Genomic DNA, 20,640 nt, shown 5'->3' with positions numbered 1-20,640 from the left:
CAGGAATAAAAGACAATACCCTAACTGGAGAAATTCACATATATCGAACACTTTTAGAGAAAACTTTAGACCAGGTACAGCCATCCTTTTGCATTCTATGGGTCATTTTTTAACGCCCTTGTTCAGATGCGCCACATGACACTTGTGCCCCCATTCATTTCTTTAAAAATATTTTAATATGGACGTATTTACCATTTTTACATAAAACGATTTAATATAAAGACAAGATAAATAGTACTTTAATAATTTTGAGTCTGATTTGATTTCGCCAAGTTTGTAATGTTTAGAGTATAATTAGTTACTGACATCAGCAGAGAATTCTTCAAATTTGCATCAGTCACTCGCGACCTCAGTTTGTTTCTAATCAATTTCAGTAATGAGAATGCTTGTTTCCATCTGTTCGTTGTTCCTAAACGACAGATATAACTTTATGCAAATTTTCTTAGTTCTGGAAAATGTTTACAGGATAATGATCACTGCAGCCACTGCTGGTGCCTACCTGGAGTCTACCTGGAGGGAATTCCGGGGATCAACGCCCCCACGGCCCGGTCCACGACCAGGCCTCCCGGTGGATCAGGGCCTGATCAACGAGGCTGTTACTGCTGGCCGCACGCAATCCAACGTACGAACCACAGCTCGGCTGATCCAGCACCGTCTTTAGGTATCTGTCCAGCTTCTTCTTGAAGACAACCAGGGGTCTTCCCGTAATGCCCCTTATTACTGGTGGGAGGCTGTTGAACAGTCTTGGGTCCCGGACACTTATTGCGTTTTCTCTTAGTGTACCAGTGGCGCCCCTACTTTTCACTGGGGGTATGTTGCATCGCCTGCCAAGTCTTTTGCTTTCGTATGGAGTGATTGCTTTGTGCATATTAGGGACCAGTCCCTCCAGAATCTTCCAGGTGTAGATTATGTGTAGATTTAGCTCATTCTAGCACAACACATAGACAATATCAACTTCATTATGTTTATTAGTGACTATACTCTATATGACCAAAGTGCTTTAGCTATATACTTGTCCAAACCTCCCACCACTACAGAAATCAGTATTAGAACTCACCACATAATACAGGATATAAACAACCACTATTTAAATCTAAAAGATGAATGATCACGTTGACCCTGATCTAAACCTCCATAATCTAACACACAATCAAAACTTATTGGAAAGTAACTGCCTTTATTACACAGCATCACAAGCCAGCACTATACTGAACACTGCTCGAAGTCTATCAGTTCTTAACTACAACATCAGGTCCTTAAGCAAACACTATGATGACCTCCTGGCACTCCTTGAGTCACTAAAGACATCCTTCTCCTGCATTATTCTTACTGAGACCTGGCTTAAGAAGGACACAATAGATATCTACCCACTACCAGGATACACAGCAATCCACAACTGCAGACCATACCAAGTTCGGGGTCGTACTGCAATCTATTACTCTAACCAACTATCTTGTATTAGCACCAATTGCTTTAGTGATGAATATGGGGAATACATTTTTGATAATTTTACTGTAAAAACCTCAAGACGCCTATAACAATCGGTGTCATTTACCTGATACCCCACACAAACATCCCAAACTTCAGTGAGAATCACAAGGCACTAATAACAAACAGACAAATGAACAAGCACCACCTCTTAGCTGGAGACTTCAATATCAACCTTGGCCTACCAGATGATCAGACTAACTGATTTCATCAACAATATGAACAACACACTACTCATACCAACAATAACTAAACCAACCAGGCTGACTGAGACAAGTGCAACCATAATAGACCACATATGGACCAATATACTAGCCACCCTTAAATCAGGGATAATCACAGACAGCACTACTGACCACTACCCAACCTTCCTCTTAACAAACATTAGTAAGCCACCACTCGAATACAACAAAGTTTCATTTAGACTCCATGACGAGGCCTCAATAAGGAATTTCACAGTAGACCTAGAGACTGTTGACTGGCCTACAGAATTCTCCAATGCCAATGGTATTGACGATTGGACAGGCATTTTTCTTAACAAAATACTTAGACTATAAAACAAACGTTGTCCAATAAAAACGAAACAGATCACGAATAAACGGCTCAGTTGCCCATGGCTAACCAGCAGCATTCTGAAATCCGTTGATAAGAAACACCAATATGAAAAGCAATATAGACAGGGCTTAATACACAAAGATATTCTTAAACAATATTCAACAGTTCTCACCAAAGTAATAAAGAAAGTCAAACAACCGTACTACTCCAGCAGATTCACTGACACAAGAGGAGATATAAAAAAGACCTGGAAAACACTTTCCCAGATTCTAGGGACCCACATACTGAAAAAAAACAAGAATATTGTCCTAACTAAACCTCATGAAACACCACTGCATCCCACTGACACAGCTAACAAGACAAACGACTTCTTCTCAAACATAGGATCTAATCTCGCCAGTAAAATCCCACATACCAATGCCCGTGCCGGCGACTACCTAGATGGGAATTTCCCAAATTCCTTCTATCTTGTACCAACTGAGCCCATGGAAGTCACCGCGATCATAAAGTCACTTAAAAATAACTCAGGGAATCTGTCTCACGTCCCACCATTATTGTACAAGCGAGCGGCCCATGTCCTTTCGCATGCTATTACATTACTTTTTAACAAGTCACTAGAAACTAGCACTTTCCCGACACTACTCAAGATAGCAAGGGTTACACCAATACATAAAGGTGGTGACCCTACAGATGTAAACAACTATAGGCCAATATCAAACTTACCATTGCTATCCAAAATATTCGAGAAACTCGTGCACAGGAGACTGTATTCATTTATAACGGCACAAAACATACTCAACCCTTGCCAATTTGGATGCAATTATAAAAATGCTAGACCTGCTTTACACAGCATTGGAACATAAAGAATATCCACTAGGAACTTTTATTGACCTAAGAAAAGCGTTTGACACAGTTGACCACGGCATCCTACTCCACAAACTTGACCACTATGGTATAAGAGGCCATGCGCTTGCATATTTCAAATCCTACCTTTCTAATAGGTATCAGTATGTCACCATTAAAGACACGGCCTCATCAATACGACCACTTGATAATGGAGTTCCGCAGGGAAGTGTCCTTGGACCCCTGCTCTTCCTCATTTACATCAATGATCTTCCAAACATATCCCAACACCTGAAACCCATTCTCTTTGCTGACGACACGACTTATGTCATCTCCCACCCTAATCTTGCCACCCTCAACACCATTGTTAACGAGGAGCTGCTCAAAATATCGACTTGGATGACAGCCAATAAACTTACACTTAACACTGACAAAACCTACTATATTATGTTTGGTAGCAGAGCAGGTGTTGCACAACTTAACATTAAGATCGACAACACTCTGCCAGATATAATGAGGGCAAATTCCTTGGCCTATACTTCGACAACCTAAATTTCAGCACCCATATCCAACACATAACAAAGTATCCAAAACGGTGGGGATCCTCTCCAAGATACGATACTACGTGCCACAAACTGCCCTTCTCACACTATACCATTCACTTATATATCCATACCTCACCTATGCTATCTGTGCTTGGGGTTCAACTGCAGCAACACACCTAAAGCCAATAATAACCCAACAAAAAGCCGCAGTAAGAATAATCACTAAATCCCATCCCTGGCAACACCCCCCCCCCACTCTTCATAGATCTAAGCTTACTCCCTGTTCAGAACACCCAAACTTATTACCCTGACCTAAAACGCTTTCTTGATAGTTGTGACAGGATCCTCAGGCATAACACCAGACACAAACATCTCTGTCTATGTCTGATATGAGAATAAGGAACAGGATAGGTGCGAGTACTGTGCCTTGTGGGACAGTGCCTGGCACCTCAAGATGAAACAAGTATCAAACGTCCACACTTATGGAACGACTCCTGTAGAAAAGTGCGTCTAAGTGCAATGTCCTTGATAAGGGCAGAGCACTGTGTGTGGTGAATACATAGCAACTTAAACACAGTGAGGGTGCTCACTGCAGTTTGTTCCTAGTATTACTGAATATTTTCTAACATTAATTTGAAAGATGATGACATTTGCTAAAAATTGTACACGAAATGAAAAAAAAATCACTAAAAATGGTTGCTAAGTTTCAGATTTATTCTCAGTAAAACTCATTTCTAGCGATAAGTTACTTGAAACTGTTATAATTCTCTTTCTAAAAATCGGTTATTGGCTAATACTTTTTCTACGAGTGGATGAGTTTGGTAGGTTATGTAAAAAGAAAAAAATTAAAGGTGAATATAGGAAAGATTAAGGTGACGAGGATAGCAAAAAAAATAGGTAACGAAAGACTGGATATCAGATTGGAGGGAGAGAGTATGGAGGAGGTGAATATATTCAGATATTTAGGAGTGGACGTGTCAACAGATGGATCTATGAAAAATGAGGCGAATCATAGAATTGACAAAGGGAAAAAGGTGAGTGGTGCTCTGAGGAGTCTGTGGAGACAAAGAACTTTATCCATGGAAGCAAAGAGGGGAATGTATGAGAGTATAGTTATACCAATGCTCTTATATGGGTGCAAAGCATAGGACATTAGGGCGAGGTGTGGGATTACAAAAACTATTATTTAGAGGGCTGAGGAGTTGTTGAGGTGGTTCGGACATGTAGAGAGGGTGGAACAAAATACAATGACTTCCAGAGTGTATACATCTGTAGTAGAGGGAAGGCGGGGTAGGGTACGGCCAAGGAAAGGTTGGAGAGGAGTAAAGTAGGTTTTGTATGCGAGGGGCTTGGACTTCCAGCAAAGCATGCGCGAGCATGTTAGATAGCGAATGGAGACAAATAGTTTTTAGGACTTGACGCGCTGTTGGAGTGTGAGCAAGATAACGTTTATGAAGGGATTCAGGGAAACCAGCAGGCCGGACTCGAGTCCTGGAGATGGGAAGTACAGTGTCTGCACTCTGAAGGAGGGGTGTTAATGTTGCAGTTTTATAACTGTAGTATAAGCGCGCCTCTGGCAAGACAGTGATGGAGTGAATGATGAAAGTTTCTTTTTCGGGCCACCCTGCCTTGGTGGGAAACGGCCAGTGTGTTAATAATAAAAACTTTTTGTACGAGCAGGCTTGCTCTTTTATTACCAATGGGGAGCAATACGCCGCTTCTGATCATGCAATGCACCAGTTTCGGCGCATGCGCCATAGGTTGGCCACCCCTGCTTTAGACGGTTCACACCATGCTAAGCTATAATCAAGTCACAGGCGAGAGAGAAAAACAGAGAACACAAGAAGGCAGGTCGTGAAGAGGGAAGGCAGGGAGGAATATAGCAATAGTAGTATAATTAGCAATAATGATGGTAAATAAAATAACAGTAACAGAGGGAAGAGGGCAGGAAGAATACAATAGCATTTGTAGTAGTAGTAGTAGTAGTAGTAGTAGTAGTAGTAGTAGTAGTAGTAGTAGTAGTAGTAGCAGTAGCAGCAGTAGCAGCAGCAGCAGCAGCAGCAGCAGCAGCAGCAGCAGCAGCAGCAGTAGTATTTTAAGTAGTAGTAGTAATAGTATAATTACTGCTGTTCCTAGTGCTCTTCTTCCTTCTACTTCTTCTCCCCTTCCTCCTGCTCCATTTAACATAAGAAAGGAGGAACACTGCAACAGGCCTACTGGCCCATGCGAGGCAGGTCCAAGGTTCCTCTGGCATTTTCTCTCTCTTCCTGCTTATTTTCCTCTTGCTTCTAATGTTCTTTTTTTAGTACTTTTCTCTTTATCTTCTATTTCTCTTCTGCTCTTATTGCTTTTACTCTCTCTTTTTTTTTTTTTGGTATTTCCTTACCTGCGGCTTTTCCTCTCTCTTACGTTGTTCCTAACGCTTATTTTCCTTCTTCTATTGTTCCTCTTCCAAGTGCTGCTCATCTTTGCCCTTTGCATACTGCTTTTCCTGCTCCTCTTGTGCACTTTTTCATGTTCGTTCATCTGTTTTTTTCCCCCAAGAGCTCACTTTTTCCCGTTTTCCTGCTCCTTTTTCACTGTGTTCATTTTCATGTCTGCTTTCCTGCTCTTTTCATGGCGCCTCTTTTCATGCTTATTTTCCTGTTTTTCTTTAGTCTTGTCAACAAAGACTAACTGCTGACTAAAGTTATCAGTTAAGGTGAGAGGATAAGTGTAAAACAGTGTAAACAACAATGTGAAATAGAGTGTAACTCGTGGGATCCACAGCCTCGGATAAGTGGATAAAAAGGCTTCAGGGAAGAATATTTGGATTTCTTTCTGAAGCCGTTTGAATATTCCACTTCCCCTACCACCCCATCTTTTCATTCTTTTTTACCAATAGGTATATTTTATTGCATAATATGATACAAAAGATTTAAGAGATACATTATTGACAGTCTAACCCTGAAAAGTGTGACATGCCAAGAATTTACACTATCCAGAAGTAGGTGAGGACAAGGGCTCTTTATCTACCTTTCCCCAAGAGGGGAATTACATGAACATTAAAATGGTATAAAATACCAGGAGTGAAGGCTGGCTTATTTCTATTACCTCCCCTCGAGAGTTTGTGTAGAGCGGAAGTAGGTAAAAGAGGGAAAAACAGAAGGGTTTCTACTTCTACCTCCCTACATCACTACAGTTTGATTTCTCAAACTAGCGTTTTACCATTTTCAAGGCAATTCTCTTTCTTCGATTCTTAAATCATCTTCATCTTCTATGTTTCCTTCTTACTGATCTTATTATTGTTCTCACTATTACTTACTCATTAGTTTTCTTACTTTTTTCATCTTTCTATCTTCCAACCCCTCCTCCTCCTCCTCTTCATTCTCCTCCTTCATTCCCCCCCCTCCACATCCTTTAATTCTCATCCTCCCCCTCATTCTTCTCTTCCTGCTAGGCTGGTGCTGACGAGTGCGTTTTTCTCTGCCCACTAACAACCTCGGCTGTTACCTGTTACTTGTTACCTGTTACTAGCTCGTTAACCCAAACTAAAACCGATGCGCTCTCTTCCTATACTCTCCTTCCCAATAACCTCTGCTTTCATTTCTCTTAACGTGTCTTTTACCTCTCGTTCACTCATTTTCCTTTTACTCTTCTCTCTTTTCCTTCCCTCTCCGTCATCATCTTCCTAATATCGTTCCCTCCTTTTTTTTAACACACACACACACACACACACACACACACACACACACACACACACACACACACACACACAGGTGATCAGATGCAGTGGTGGAATATCTGTAAATGTAAACAGAATGGAAAGGTCTGTATTAACGCTACATTATAGACCGTGATACTACATACAGTTTAAGAAAAAGAACTTCACAAATTACATCTACGAATGCTTGCCAGGAGCAAAAAAAAATTAATAAAGATGAATTGGGGAGGAGTTTTATCATCAATAAGGAGATAATGGATGTGTGTACTGGGGAAGGGGGAGGGGAGCTGCAGATGTTACCTGTACGTGTTGTTGTGAACAGCAATTACTGTGTCGTTGATGGTGGCATCAACAGTACCGAGAACGGTAATTGATGGTATAGGTAGAAGTCTAGAAGTCGGGCTGGTTTTATTATTGATTGTGATGATAATGGTGACGACTTGGCTAAGTTATAACGATCATTATTATATATATATGACATGGATGATAATGGTGACGACTAAAACAGTATTATACATGACAGACTCGTAATCTACAATACAGTGAATGTAATAACATTGACAGCAAACATAAGAAAGGAAGAACAGTGCCGCAGGCCTATTTGCCCTTATTAGGCAGGTCTTTCTCAAACAAGAACAAACATTGAAGGCTGTTAATGAAGACTTAATGCCTAGGTTTTAGAACAGGGGTAAATTACCCCAATTTGGGTAAAAATGAAAATCTCGGGGGTACTGAAGGTTCAATAAACGTAAAAGTGCACAAAATTTATAATTTAATAAGCGAGGCAAATTATGAAAGTTGTGTGCTTATCAAAAATAATTTTTAGTTGCTTCAGCCTGACGTGAAAATGTTTTAAATTAAATTCTTAGTTCCCAAATGAGATTTTTATTAAATTTGTTACCACTTTTTTTTATTTAATGCATTTATTTTTCATTTTATTGTGAGTTATTTTTAAAGTTGTTTTTATCGCGTATATTACATACTCTTCAGCTTGTATAACTGTGTATATAACTTGTATGCTTGAACGAGGCCTGGTCTCAGACCGGACCGCGGGGGCGCTGACCCCCTAAACCCTCTCCAGGTATTCTCCATACAAAAGGATTCAATAAACTATTTTGAATTAGAATGTTCCTTTCGTTTATTCCGGATTCTGTGGACTTTCAAGTCTAGCGGGTAATCTCGCTGTACACAAATTTGTTTTGGGGTAATAGCCAATAAAGTTAGCTGACCTCTGGCCTGAGTGATGCACTCTCCCGACATTACCTCGGGTACTCGTATGTAACAAGTACTGGTGATATTGTACAAACACATTTAAAGAACAAACCTTTATCCTGACATGATAAAGTCGCTTCTAGTGAAATATTTCTCTGCTCCACGCATCTTTCCACCAGGACCACGGACGTTCACACATACATTGATTGTGAATAAATTAGATTGCTACTCGAAGTCATTTCTGTTTTGAACCAACTCATGTCCGACGGTAAAGCAGCTTACCTCTCCTGCATTATGAAGTCAATGGAAACTAAGTGTTGTAGATGAATGGTTCAGAGAACCGACATGTTGATAAATTAGACACATGTGCAACTCTTGGGTATCTTTATTGAGGAAACGTTTCGCCACACAATGGCTTCATCAGTCCATACAGAGGAGAATCTTGAGGAACAGGAGGAGAATGAGGTAATCATTCTATTCAAGATTGATGGACTGACCACATCGACTCAAGGCTGAGGGACTGATTACCTCATTCTCCTCTGTATGGACTGATGAAGCCACTGTGTGGCGAAACGTTTCCTCAATAAAGATACCCAAGAGTTGCACATGTGTCTAATTTATCGGAAACTAAGAAGGCGAACTGTCCTGGCCAAGTAGTTGCCGTAGCTATCCTTGTCCCAGTGGTAGTTACGAAGGCAAGCTAAGACTTCACAGTGTTGTGAATCGTGAAAGTGGATGGAATGGACTCGCAAAAGGCTCCAACTGGTGTTTAGAAAGAGGTAAACACATTGTCCAGATTACCAAGAAATCTCAAAAAACCTGTAGTCATTGTGCTGTCGTCAGAGTATGAGTCTGGTAAGCACCTTGCCACAAGTGTTTCTATCCTTCCATTTTCTCAATAATGGTGGTGATTATGATAATGGTAATATGTATACTAATATTGTGCGTTGATAATGGTGTTAATGTGATGATAACGGTATTTATATTAGTGTTAATGTGATTGTAATAATGGTGTTTAAGTGATGATTAACGGTGTTTGTGATTAATGGCGTTTATGCAATGATTAACGGTATTTGTGATTAATGGCGTTTAAGCAATGGTTAATGGTGTTCATATGATGTTTATAGTTTGATGTAATGGTATTCACGCGATGGTTATAGTGGTGGTGTTACTGTGATAATGAAAATTATGTCGATAATGCTATTGGTGATAACAATAATGCTGAAGATAATCATTTGGATAAAGACGATAATGGCTTTGATGATACAAACAAAGAAAATTATAGTGATGTCTATGTTGGAGTTATTGCTGATTTATGATAATGGTGTTGATACTTATGGTTTTGAGGCCTGGTCACAGACCGGGCCGCGGGGGGGGGCGTTGATCCCCGGAGCTCTCTCCAGGTATGATAATGATACCACAGGTGTATGGTGCTAGTGTTGATAACGCTGGTTGATAGACCTCAGAAGATAGCCTCAGTGTGGACTTGCAAGTCCTCTACTATCTGCCTTCCCCATGTGCCCTGTGTACCACAACGAATTATATATTCTAGTAACTAAGACCTGCCCGAGTAATACGGAAATAGTCACCCTCGCTATGGTTCAGAGGCTAAACGTTCTCACATTCAAAATACATGATTAAGAGAGCTTAGGCTTCTCCCACTCAGCCTCAATATATATAATTGGTTGTGAATACAAGATGGATTAACAGCCTACCCTTGAGTTAAAATACTTAAGTGATTGACGCCTCGGATTATGAATGAGAATGGGAAATATTTTTTCATCCTCTTCCCGTGGTGGTATTTGGAAAGGTTTGGCTGATATGATGGAGGTAATGTGTGTGTATGGTCGATGGGGAGGGATGTGGTATTTCCTATTGCTGTAATCATTCACTGGGGAAATATGCACTGAGTGTGATGATGATGAATGAGAGGAAGGCATGAAATGTAGAAGGGACGGCTTCGGAGGTACGGGTGGGCTGAAGAGGGAGAAAGGGAAGAGCGGGAAGGTGAAAGAGGTAAAGAGGTATGGAGGGACGGAGAGACGGATGGGGAGAATGAAGAGATGGAGTGAATGAAGAGAAAGAGAGGGATGTGGACGAAGAACGAAGGGAGAAAAAGGGGAAGGAAGAATTGAGAAGGGAGGGGACTGGGTAAGAAGAGAATGACTGATAGGAGGAAAAAGAGGGAAGGACTGATTAGAGGGGAAAGAGGGAGAGCAAATACAGGAAGGAAGGAAAAAGAGGGAGGGAAGGCTTTGTACTGGAGGGAGGGAAAGGTGAGACGAAATTCAAGAAAGGGGAGAAGGGGCAGAGAGAGTTACAAGAAAATTGTGAATGAATTAATGATGTGATCGAAGGAAGTAGAGAGAGTGCAAGAGGAAGGGCGGGTGAAACAGAAAACTAAAACGTAGCTAATAATAACTCAGTAATCCTAACAGAAGCAACATTAATATTAGTCAGTGAACATAATGAGTGGCACTAACCACTCTATATGCGAGTGAACATCTTGCTCTGTGAACATTCCTAATGGCTAGAACTAGTGGGTGGTCTTAGCCACTGCTACACTGTGTATGAACTCCTGCATTCAGGATGAATAAAAGTCATACATTGAGGGTAGAGCAGCGACACAGGTGGGAGGCCTCGGCAGTAGTAGTAATTAAACACCAGAGGTCTCGAGGCGAGGCAGCTAAAATATATAAGAGCAGATACTAATTGCAGGTTAATTGCTGCACAGTGCCAATTATCACCTGCCTTCATGATCTGAGTGTTGAATACTGATGCACGGTTTAAGGTATGTACGTACGCGCGCACGCGCGTGTGTGTGTGTGTGTGTGTGTGTGTGTGTGTGTGTGTGTGTGTGTGTGTGTGTGTGTGTGTGTGTGTGTGTGTGTGTGTGTGTGTGTGTGGTGGGGGGGTGTTGTGCATGTCTGCGCGCTCAGCGAATCGCGTTTACGTTGGTTAAGATTAGGCTTCTGAACTCCTGTACTGTTTTGATAGCATCACTGATTTCTAGCCTCTTGGGCCTCATCATATCTACTCTTGAAGCTGTGTACTGAGATTGCATTCACCACTGCCACAGAGTTATTCCACTTTTCAGCTGCCCAGATACTACAGAAATACTTCCTTACATCACTATGGTCTAGTCATGTCCTCAGCTTCCACCTGTGTCCCTTTGATTCTAGTGCTCTTAATTTAGCGTGTCTTATCTGCCATATTAATTCATTTTAAGATTTTTCATGTTGTAATGAGGTCTCAGCTCATCCTTCAATTTGCCAAGATCTTCAGGTTCAGTTCTTACAACCTCTCCTCAGAACGTACCACTCACATTCCTGCGACTAGTCTGCTTGCAAATCTTTGGACATTTTCAAGCATCTTTACATGCATAGCTAGGTGTGGGCTCCAGCTCTTACACCACGACTGATATACGTGCATATCTGAACGTTTCCTGGTTACACTCAGTCACCACGTTTTTAAGATTAAATATGTTTTTAGATAGGCTTATGTAATCTAACCTTACCCAAGCTATCCCAACTTGCTCTACATTGTCTAAGAATCATAAAATATGCGAGAGTTTTACTTGAATCCTATTTCCACCGTCGTCGAAACAGAAGGCATCTTTTTTGAAGGTTTGAAGCTACGCAGCTTAATGTTTTGTAAGTTAATGGAGCCATTCCAGTATCCTGCAATAGGTTCAACAAGTCTGGTCACTGGGCACCTCCACAAGTCAACTGCTACGGGTGTCCTGTAGCTCAGGTTGGTAGGGCCCTCAGATTACACATTGAGTGTTCGAGGTTCGATCCTCTGTACGGGTGGAAACATTGGGTGTGTTTCCTTATACCTGCTGTCCCTGTTGACCTAGCAGCAACTATGTAATTGGGTAACAAAAAAAGGCACAATACCGTGACTGGAACGATACACAAATAACCCGCACATAAAAGAGAGAAGCTTACGACGACGTTTCGGTCCGACTTGGACCATTTACAAAGTCAGGTAAGCTTCTCTCTTTTATGTGCGGGTTTTTTGTGTATGTAACTGGGTGTTAGCCGACTGGTGTGGGTCGCATACTGGGGAACAAAATTAACCTAAGTTGACTGAAATGCTCTTCATAACGAGGGGCTTTCTATATAGCATGTCATTGATGTCAGTTATGATCTTTATAAGTTGTATCATGTACTTGCAGAAATAAAAATTATTATCAATTCACTGTTCACTAACGTTGAAAACTGAAGGCAGACCAGATGAAGTCTTGTGTAATAACCGAAATAAAAACGAAAAGCTGGAGGAAGAATAAATAAAAGATAATATTCTGGTAATCACTCTTTGTAAAATTAGCGGTATTTTGCATATAACGATTTTTATCAATTTTATGGGCGAGCTGAAATTATCATATTTGTTACCGAAGCTGTTTATTTAACATCCTGGCTGTGGTTCCATAATAAAAATAGTTTAATGATTCTTGTATCATTTTTCACAATCAATTCGTGAGTTTACCAAAACATTCACCACAATCGGCGAATTATCACACAATCCAAGCCATAAAAATTCCATAGTGCATCAAGTATGGCACCACCATTAGTCCTACCATACTCTCAGCAAACTTACCTCATTCCTTAATGCAACATTTTCGAGCCTATAAATTCCCTTCCAAGACAGAACATTAATTAACATTTTGACTGCAGCGACTGTTATTATAACCTTTAAAATTGAAAGTTTGCCGTCAACACTCTCACTGACTCCGGAATGCCCATTGTTCTCTATTATTAACAAAACGACATAATACGTAATGCAGCTCCCTTCCTGCTGGTGTTGAAAGTCTCTGTTGTTCTGCTCAATATTTTCTCCAAGGCTCGGAAAAAATATTCATTGATACAGTGTGTTTATTAATACAAGAATAGTAACGACATAACGCCGTGGAAAGTTTTCATTTACGTTGAATTCCTGGAACGTTGGTACGTATCCTGTTGTCTGTGGTGATTACTGGCGTGATATTTGTGTGGTTGTGGTAATAACCGGAGTGTTTCAGCTGAGTGTAAATATGTACACTCATGCTGTTTATTTCTGTCTTTCTGTCTCTATACATAAATAATCCAAATATAGGAAAGAAGGGCTTACGACGATGTTTCGGTCGGACCATTTACAAAGTCACAGTGTGGCTTTGTTAATGGTCCAAGTCGGACCGAAACATCGTCATAAGGTCCTCTCTCCTATGTGCAGGTTATGTGTGTATTGTTCCAGTCACGATATTGTGAGTTTGTGTTCTTTCTGTCTCTGTCTGTCTGTCCGTCTGCCTCTAAAACAAGTACCTGCCGATAAAAGCAACGGCAGTTACTAAGGTCAGTAGAAGCAGAATACTGGAAAAAAATACCTTGGTACTGGAGGACATTTATTACCTTGAACCATGGCACTGGAAGACAGTCATGACCATGAGCCATGACAGTGGAGAGCAGTCATCACCATGAACCATGACAGTGGGGAGCAGTCATCACCATGAACCATGACAGTGGAGAGCAGTCATCACCATGAACCATGACAGTGGGGAGCAGTCATCACCATGAACCATGACAGTGGAGAGCAGTCATCACCATGAACCATGACAGTGGGGAGCAGTCATCACCATGAACCATGACAGTGGAGAGCAGTCATCACCATGAACCATGACGGTGGAGAGCAGTGATCACCATGAACCATGACGGTGGAGAGCAGTGATCACCATGAACTATGACAGGATGTTTCCAAGAAATTCCACTTAATTCTTGAGATTTATTTAATAACTCAAATTAATTAATCTAGAAATAGCCTAATTACCTCTAACTCTGTCCTGGTGTCTTTCATTTACGTAAAACGCCGGGCCCGTTACCGTTCCAGGACTGCCTGAAAGTGCATCCTCTGTCTACAGTAAACAGTGATCAATAGAACATTTAAATGAACGGGATAAACGATTACTCATACGTAATGACTACAGGAGGAACAACTAAGCAGTTGGAAGCATTTTAAATGGAAACCTTGAGTCGTACTGCTCCTAAAGACAACATTTTCACTGATAAGATGAGTTGGTAATCTGAGGTTCGTGGAGTCTATGACTGGAACTCAAAGTAACCCAGCAGAGCGTAATGGAAGCTACGTACATCCACCTACATCGTACTTAGATGATCAGGAATGTTTGAGATTTTGATTTATACTTATGAGAGAGGAAGAAAGAGGGAGTGAAAAAGAGGAAGTGAAAGAGAGGGAGTGAAAAAGAGGAAGTGAAAGAGAGGGAGTGAAAAAGAGGAAGTGAAAGAGAGGGAGTGAAAAAGAGGAAGTGAAAGAAAGGAAGTGAAAGACATAGTTATGTCCTATAACTTCAATGGTGGTAGTAACAATGCAAGTAATAATAGTGGCAATAGTAGCAGCAGTAGTGATAGGTGGTTTAATGATGTGAATAGAGCAAAAGTATTACTATTGGTGGTAATAGTCATAGTCACTGGGCTGTGGTGATAGTTTAGTGGTCGTGTGACTACTACTACGACAAATCGTAGTTGTAGTGTTTTTGTTACTAGTAAATTTGAGATCAGCTGTTAGGGTAATAAGTATTTTTATTTGTGATGGTAAAAGTAGTGATGGGAGAAGGACCAGTAATAATGGTATGGTGGTGAAATGGTGGTGGACTGGTAGGGTCGTGATGGAATGGTGGTGAAGGAATGGTAGTAGTCGTGAAGGAATGATCATGATGGAATGGTATGGTCTACCTGGAGGGTATTCCTGGTGGATCAGGGCCTGATCAACCAGGCTGTTACTGCTGGCCGCACGTAGTCCAATGTACGAACCACAGCCCGGCTGATCCGGCACCTATTTAAGTATCTGTCCAGTTCCCTCTTGAAGGCAGCCAGGGGCCTATTGGTAATTCCCCTTATGCATGGTAGGAGGCCGTTGAGTCTTGGGCCCCGGACACTTATGGTGTTTTCTCTTAGTGTACCAATGGCGCCCCTACGTTTCACTGGTGGTAATTTGCATCGCCTGCCCAGTCTTTTCCCTTCGTAGGGAGTGATTTCTGTGTGTAGATTCGGGACCACTCCTAGGATTTTCCAAGTGTAGATTATGATATATCTCTCTCGCCTGCGTTCCAGGGAGTACAAGTCAAATGTTTCCAAGCGTTTCCAGTACTTGAGGTGTTTGATGGTACTTATTTGTGTAGTAAAGGTAAAATTTTTGTACATTCTCTAGATCTGCAATTTCACCTGCTAGTGGTGGTGATGGAATGGTAGTGATGGTATGGTAGTGGTGATGGAATGGTAGTGATGGTATGGTAGCGGTTGTGATGGAATGGTAGTGGTAGTGGTTAGGTGATGGCAGTGGTATGGTGATGGTATGGTGGTGGTAGTACGGTGTTGGTAGTATGGTGGTAGTGGTGGTGGTATGGTGACAAGAAAAAAAAAACAGAATCTAGAACACTGTCTGGACGTTCATACAATCAAACGCGACATTGTTCTTGTGATGCGATATATTCAACAGCAATAATAACATCAGCAACAACAGCAGCAGCAATGAAAGCAGAGGTTTAAGCTTATGTATATTATTACATTGATGGGGAACGTTAAACCCGTAGGGGGTTATACAGCGCCGGGGGGAGGGGTGTATATGGGAGGCATTCAGGTTTGATCCAATGAAAACACCGGTCCAGGTCCTCAGATAACGGTCACCTCAGTAGCATCAAGGAACCTCCCTTGAGGGGAACAGCAACACACAGCAGCAGGAACAGCAACACACACACATCAGTAGACACAGCAATACACAGCAGCAGACACAGCAACACACAGCAGTAGGAACAGCAACACACAGCAGCAGGAACAGCAACACAGCAACAGGAACAGCAACACACAACAGTAACATACAGCAGCAGGTACAGTAACACACAGCAGCAGGTATAGCAACACAGCAGCAGGTATAGCAACACACAGCAGCAGGTATAGCAACACACAGCAGCAGGTATAGCAACACACGGCAGCCGCAGGTGCAGCAACACAGAGCAGCAACAGGTACAGCAACACACGCAGCAGCAGGAACAGCAACACACGCAGCAGCAGGAACAGCAACACACAACAGCAGGTACAGCAACACACAGAGCAGCATGAACAGCAAAACACAGCAGCAGGAACCGCAACACACAGCAGCAGCAGAAACAGCAAAACACAACAGCAGCAGCAGCAAGAACAGCAACACACAGCAGCAGCAACAACAGAAACACACAGCAGCAGAAAGAACAGCAACACACAGCAGCAGCAAGAACAGCAACACACAGCAGCAGCAAGAACAGCAACACCCAGCAACAGCAAGAACAGCAACACCCAGCAACAGCAAGAACAGCAACACCCAGCAGCAGCAAGAACAGCAACACACAGCAACAGCAAGAACAGCAACACCCAGCAGCAGCAAGAACAGCAACACATAGCAGCAAGAACAGCATCAGAGAGCAGCAGTAAGAACAGCAACACACAGCAGCAGCAACAACAGCAACACACAGCAGCAAGAACAGCATCAGAGAGCAGCAGCAACAGCCTCACACAGCAACAGCATCACACACCATCAAGAACAGCATCACACAGCAACATCAAGAACAGCAACAACAAGAGCAGCAACACATAGCAACATCAAGAACAGCATCACACGGCAGCAGCAAGAATAGCAACACAGCAGCAAGAACAGCAACAGCGGCAGCAAGAACAGCAACAAGAACAGCAACACACAGCAGCAGCGAGAACAGCAACACACAGCAGAAGCAAGAAAAGCATCACACAGCAGCAGCAAGAACAGCAACACACAGCAGCAAGAAAAGCATCACACAGCAGCAGCGAGAACAGCAACACAGCAGAAGCAAGAACAGCAACAAGAGCAGCATCACACAGCAGCAACAAGAACAGCAACACACAGCAGCAGCAAGAACAGCAACACACAACATCAGCAAGAACAGCAACACACAGAAGCAGCAGCAGCAGCAGCAGCAGCAGCAGCAAGAAAAGCATCACACAGCAGCAGCGAGAACAGCAACACACAGCAGCAGCAAGAATAGCAACACACAGCAGCAGGAACAGCAGATGGCAAGCAGTAACAGCGACACAGCAGCAGCAGAAGCAGCAAGAATAGCAACACACAGCAGCAGTAACAGCAACACACAGCAGCAGCAAGAATAGCAACATACAGCAGCAGAAACAGCAGATGGCAAGCAGTAACAGCAACACACAGCAGCAGAAACAGCAGATGGCAAGCAGTAACAGCAACATACAGCAGCAGATGGCAAGCAGTAACAGCAACACACAGCAGCAGAAACAGCAGATGGCAAGCAGTAACAGCAACACACAGCAGCAGAAACAGCAGATGGCAAGCAGTAACAGCAACACACAGCAGCAGCAAGAATAGCAACATACAGCAGCAGGAACAGCAGATGGCAAGCAGTAACAGCGACACAGCAGCAGCAGCAAGAATAGCAACATACAGCAGCAGAAACAGCAGGTGGCAAGCAGTAACAGCAACATACAGCAGCAGAAACAGCAGATGGCAAGCAGTAACAGCAACACATGTCGCTCCCTCAATACCTCAACTCTTGACCTTCGAATTAATATACAGATTTTTGTTAAAGATCTGACCTTTAAGTTCAATTTCCTTCACGGTTTTATTGCCTATGTGAGAAACTGACAGATTACCTGACCTCCAGTCAGGTAAATTATACCCATAAGAACCTCCGTCAATATGTCAAGGCTCGACAACTGTTTCACTTTCTAAACTATTCTCTCTACGTGTTTGTCTATCTTTATCTTGATGTCTCTCTCTCTTCTCTTGTTTTCCTCTTCACAACTACGCTTACTCTTTTCTTCTAGGTATATTTTCCTACATCTGCTTTTTTTTTTTTTTTTTTTTTTATGTGGTTGCGGGGGTGAGCCCGGGCTCCTGGCCCCCCTCTTCACGTTGCACTAGGCCCTCTCCCCGGCCCTGAGCTATCAAACCTCGTTTTAAAAACTATGTATGGTTCCTGCCTCCTACATCTTTCAACTATTCCACCTTACAACTTTTGGGGCTGAAGAAATACTTCCCAAACATCCCTGAGTTCATTTGTGTTTTTACTTAATGTGCCCCCTTTTTTCTGTGTCCTCCTGGAACATCCTGTTTTGTCACCTTGTCATTCCCAGTATTTTTATGTCGTTATCATGTCCCCCTACCTCCTGTCCTCCAGTGTGTCAGGGATTTCCCTTAACTTTCCCCCTTGGACATTCTTAGCTCGGGGAACTAACCTTGTGCAAACCTTTGACTTTCTCTGTTTTTTTACGTGCTTTTAGGTGGGGTTCAAACGGTCCCGCATACCCCAATATGGGCCTAACATACGGTGTACAGGTCTTGAAGATTCCTTATTAAGTTCGGAATAAGGTTCAGATGGTGTGTGTATGTCTGTGTGTGTGTGTGTGTGTGTGTTTATGTCTGTGTGTGTGCGTCTGTCTGTGCATCTGTCTGTCTCTCTCTCTGTTGGGATGCATCGATTTTTATAGTTTTACTGTAACTTAAATTGATAAATTTCTCACTGGGCGCTTTTTTAAATATTTAAAGAAAAGAACACATTCTCCTGGCGATATTCATCACGCAGTCATTAGAACCAGTAGCCAGATATGCAAATTATTACCTTCAAGATCTTTCATATCATTTACCAACACCAGTCAGAAGATGTTTACGTCCTTATGACGGTCAACCGAGCCGGCGGGTCGTCTTCAGTCAGTGATGACAGTACACTTCACTTTCATTTTTCTTCATTATCTTGGATTTATCATCATTTAACCGGATTTGTTAATATCCCAGATTAACCCAATAAAACTAATACGACTTATTTCCGTTGGGGAAGGGGTTCCTCTGATTCTCTTCCCCAGGATGCGACCCACAGGTGTCGCGTAACACAAGGACCCCAGTGAAACCACGGTACGGGTGGGGTTCGAACTCGAGACAAGTGAGTCGTAAAACTCCAGGCCAGTGCGCAAGCCATCTAGGTATATTTTACACCATAGGAAGGTTAACATGGGGCCCAGTGACTTACGCACTGGCCTGGACTTTTACGACTCACTTGCCACAAGTTCGAACCCCAGGGAAAATAAGTTACTGACTTTTTTTTTGAGGGGGGAGGGGTTATCTTGGGTAATTTATACACCTTTTGCTAGGTATGATAATTGTACTTATGTGTACGTGTACCTAAAGGAACCAACTCACCCAGGTACCTACTTATTGCTAGGTGAACAGAGACAACCAGTATCAGTAGACATTCCTAAGGAAACACAGCCTCAGTCTCTCTGATTATGTTTTTTCCACTTGGGAAGAGAAAGGAGCTTGTTTTAAAATGCACAGCAACATAAAATGATGTTGTTTGCATTGTTTTTCTGAGTGTTTGTTTTGCTTTGTTACTGTAGCGTTTGTTTATCGTTGTTCTGGTGTTTTTTCCAGTGTTTTGGTGTTTGTTCCAGTGTTCTGATGTTTTTTCCAGTGTTCTGGTGTTTTTTCCAGTGTTCTGATGTTTTTTCCAGTGTTCTGGTGTTTTTTCCAGTGTTCTGGTGTTTTTTCCAGTGTTCTGGTGTTTTTTCCAGTGTTCTGGTGTTTTTTCCAGTGTTCTGGTGTTTTTTCCAGTGTTCTGGTATTTTTTCCAGTGTTCTGGTGTTTGCTTTGCGTTGTTCTGATTTTTTTGCGTAGTTTTTCTGGTGTTTGTTTTGCGTTGTTCTCGAGTTTGGTTTGCGTTTTTGTATTCTTTTGAGAGAAATTTTGACATTTACGAGTTTAAAATTTTTCCTAAATAATAATAATAGTAATAATAATAATAATAATATATTATTATTATTATTATTAGAATTTCTGTAAAGGGGGTTGGAATCCAAAAGAAGAGTGTTAGAATCCTTTTGAATGAGACTGGAATTAAATAGGGGATAGAGGGGTGCATTGATGATTAAGGTATCTTGATTCAAGGCTAAACTACACCACTCAGCTGTCATGCTAGCTAGGATACACCAGCTGTTATGCTGGCTATGATTACACTCCTAAGCTGTTATGTTAGCTAGGACATCCAGCGAAGATACAGTGTTAGCTAGGATATACAGCAGAATCAGCAATGTTGCACCCAGCAGCAGTGCTATACTCAGCAGTATTATTCCCAGCAGACACGGCAGTTTCATACCCAGCAGAAACAGCATTATTATACTTAGCAGAAGAAGTAGTATACCTAGCAGAGGCAGCAGTACTATACCCAGCAATAGCAGCAGCAGATAGCAATAGCCTTAAACCGAGCAGTGTTAATAA

The sequence above is a fragment of the Cherax quadricarinatus genome, chromosome 1, assembly GCF_038502225.1.
Source record: "Cherax quadricarinatus isolate ZL_2023a chromosome 1, ASM3850222v1, whole genome shotgun sequence".
In the NCBI taxonomy this organism is placed as follows: domain Eukaryota; kingdom Metazoa; phylum Arthropoda; class Malacostraca; order Decapoda; family Parastacidae; genus Cherax; species Cherax quadricarinatus.
Note: the sequence above shows the minus strand (reverse complement) of the source record.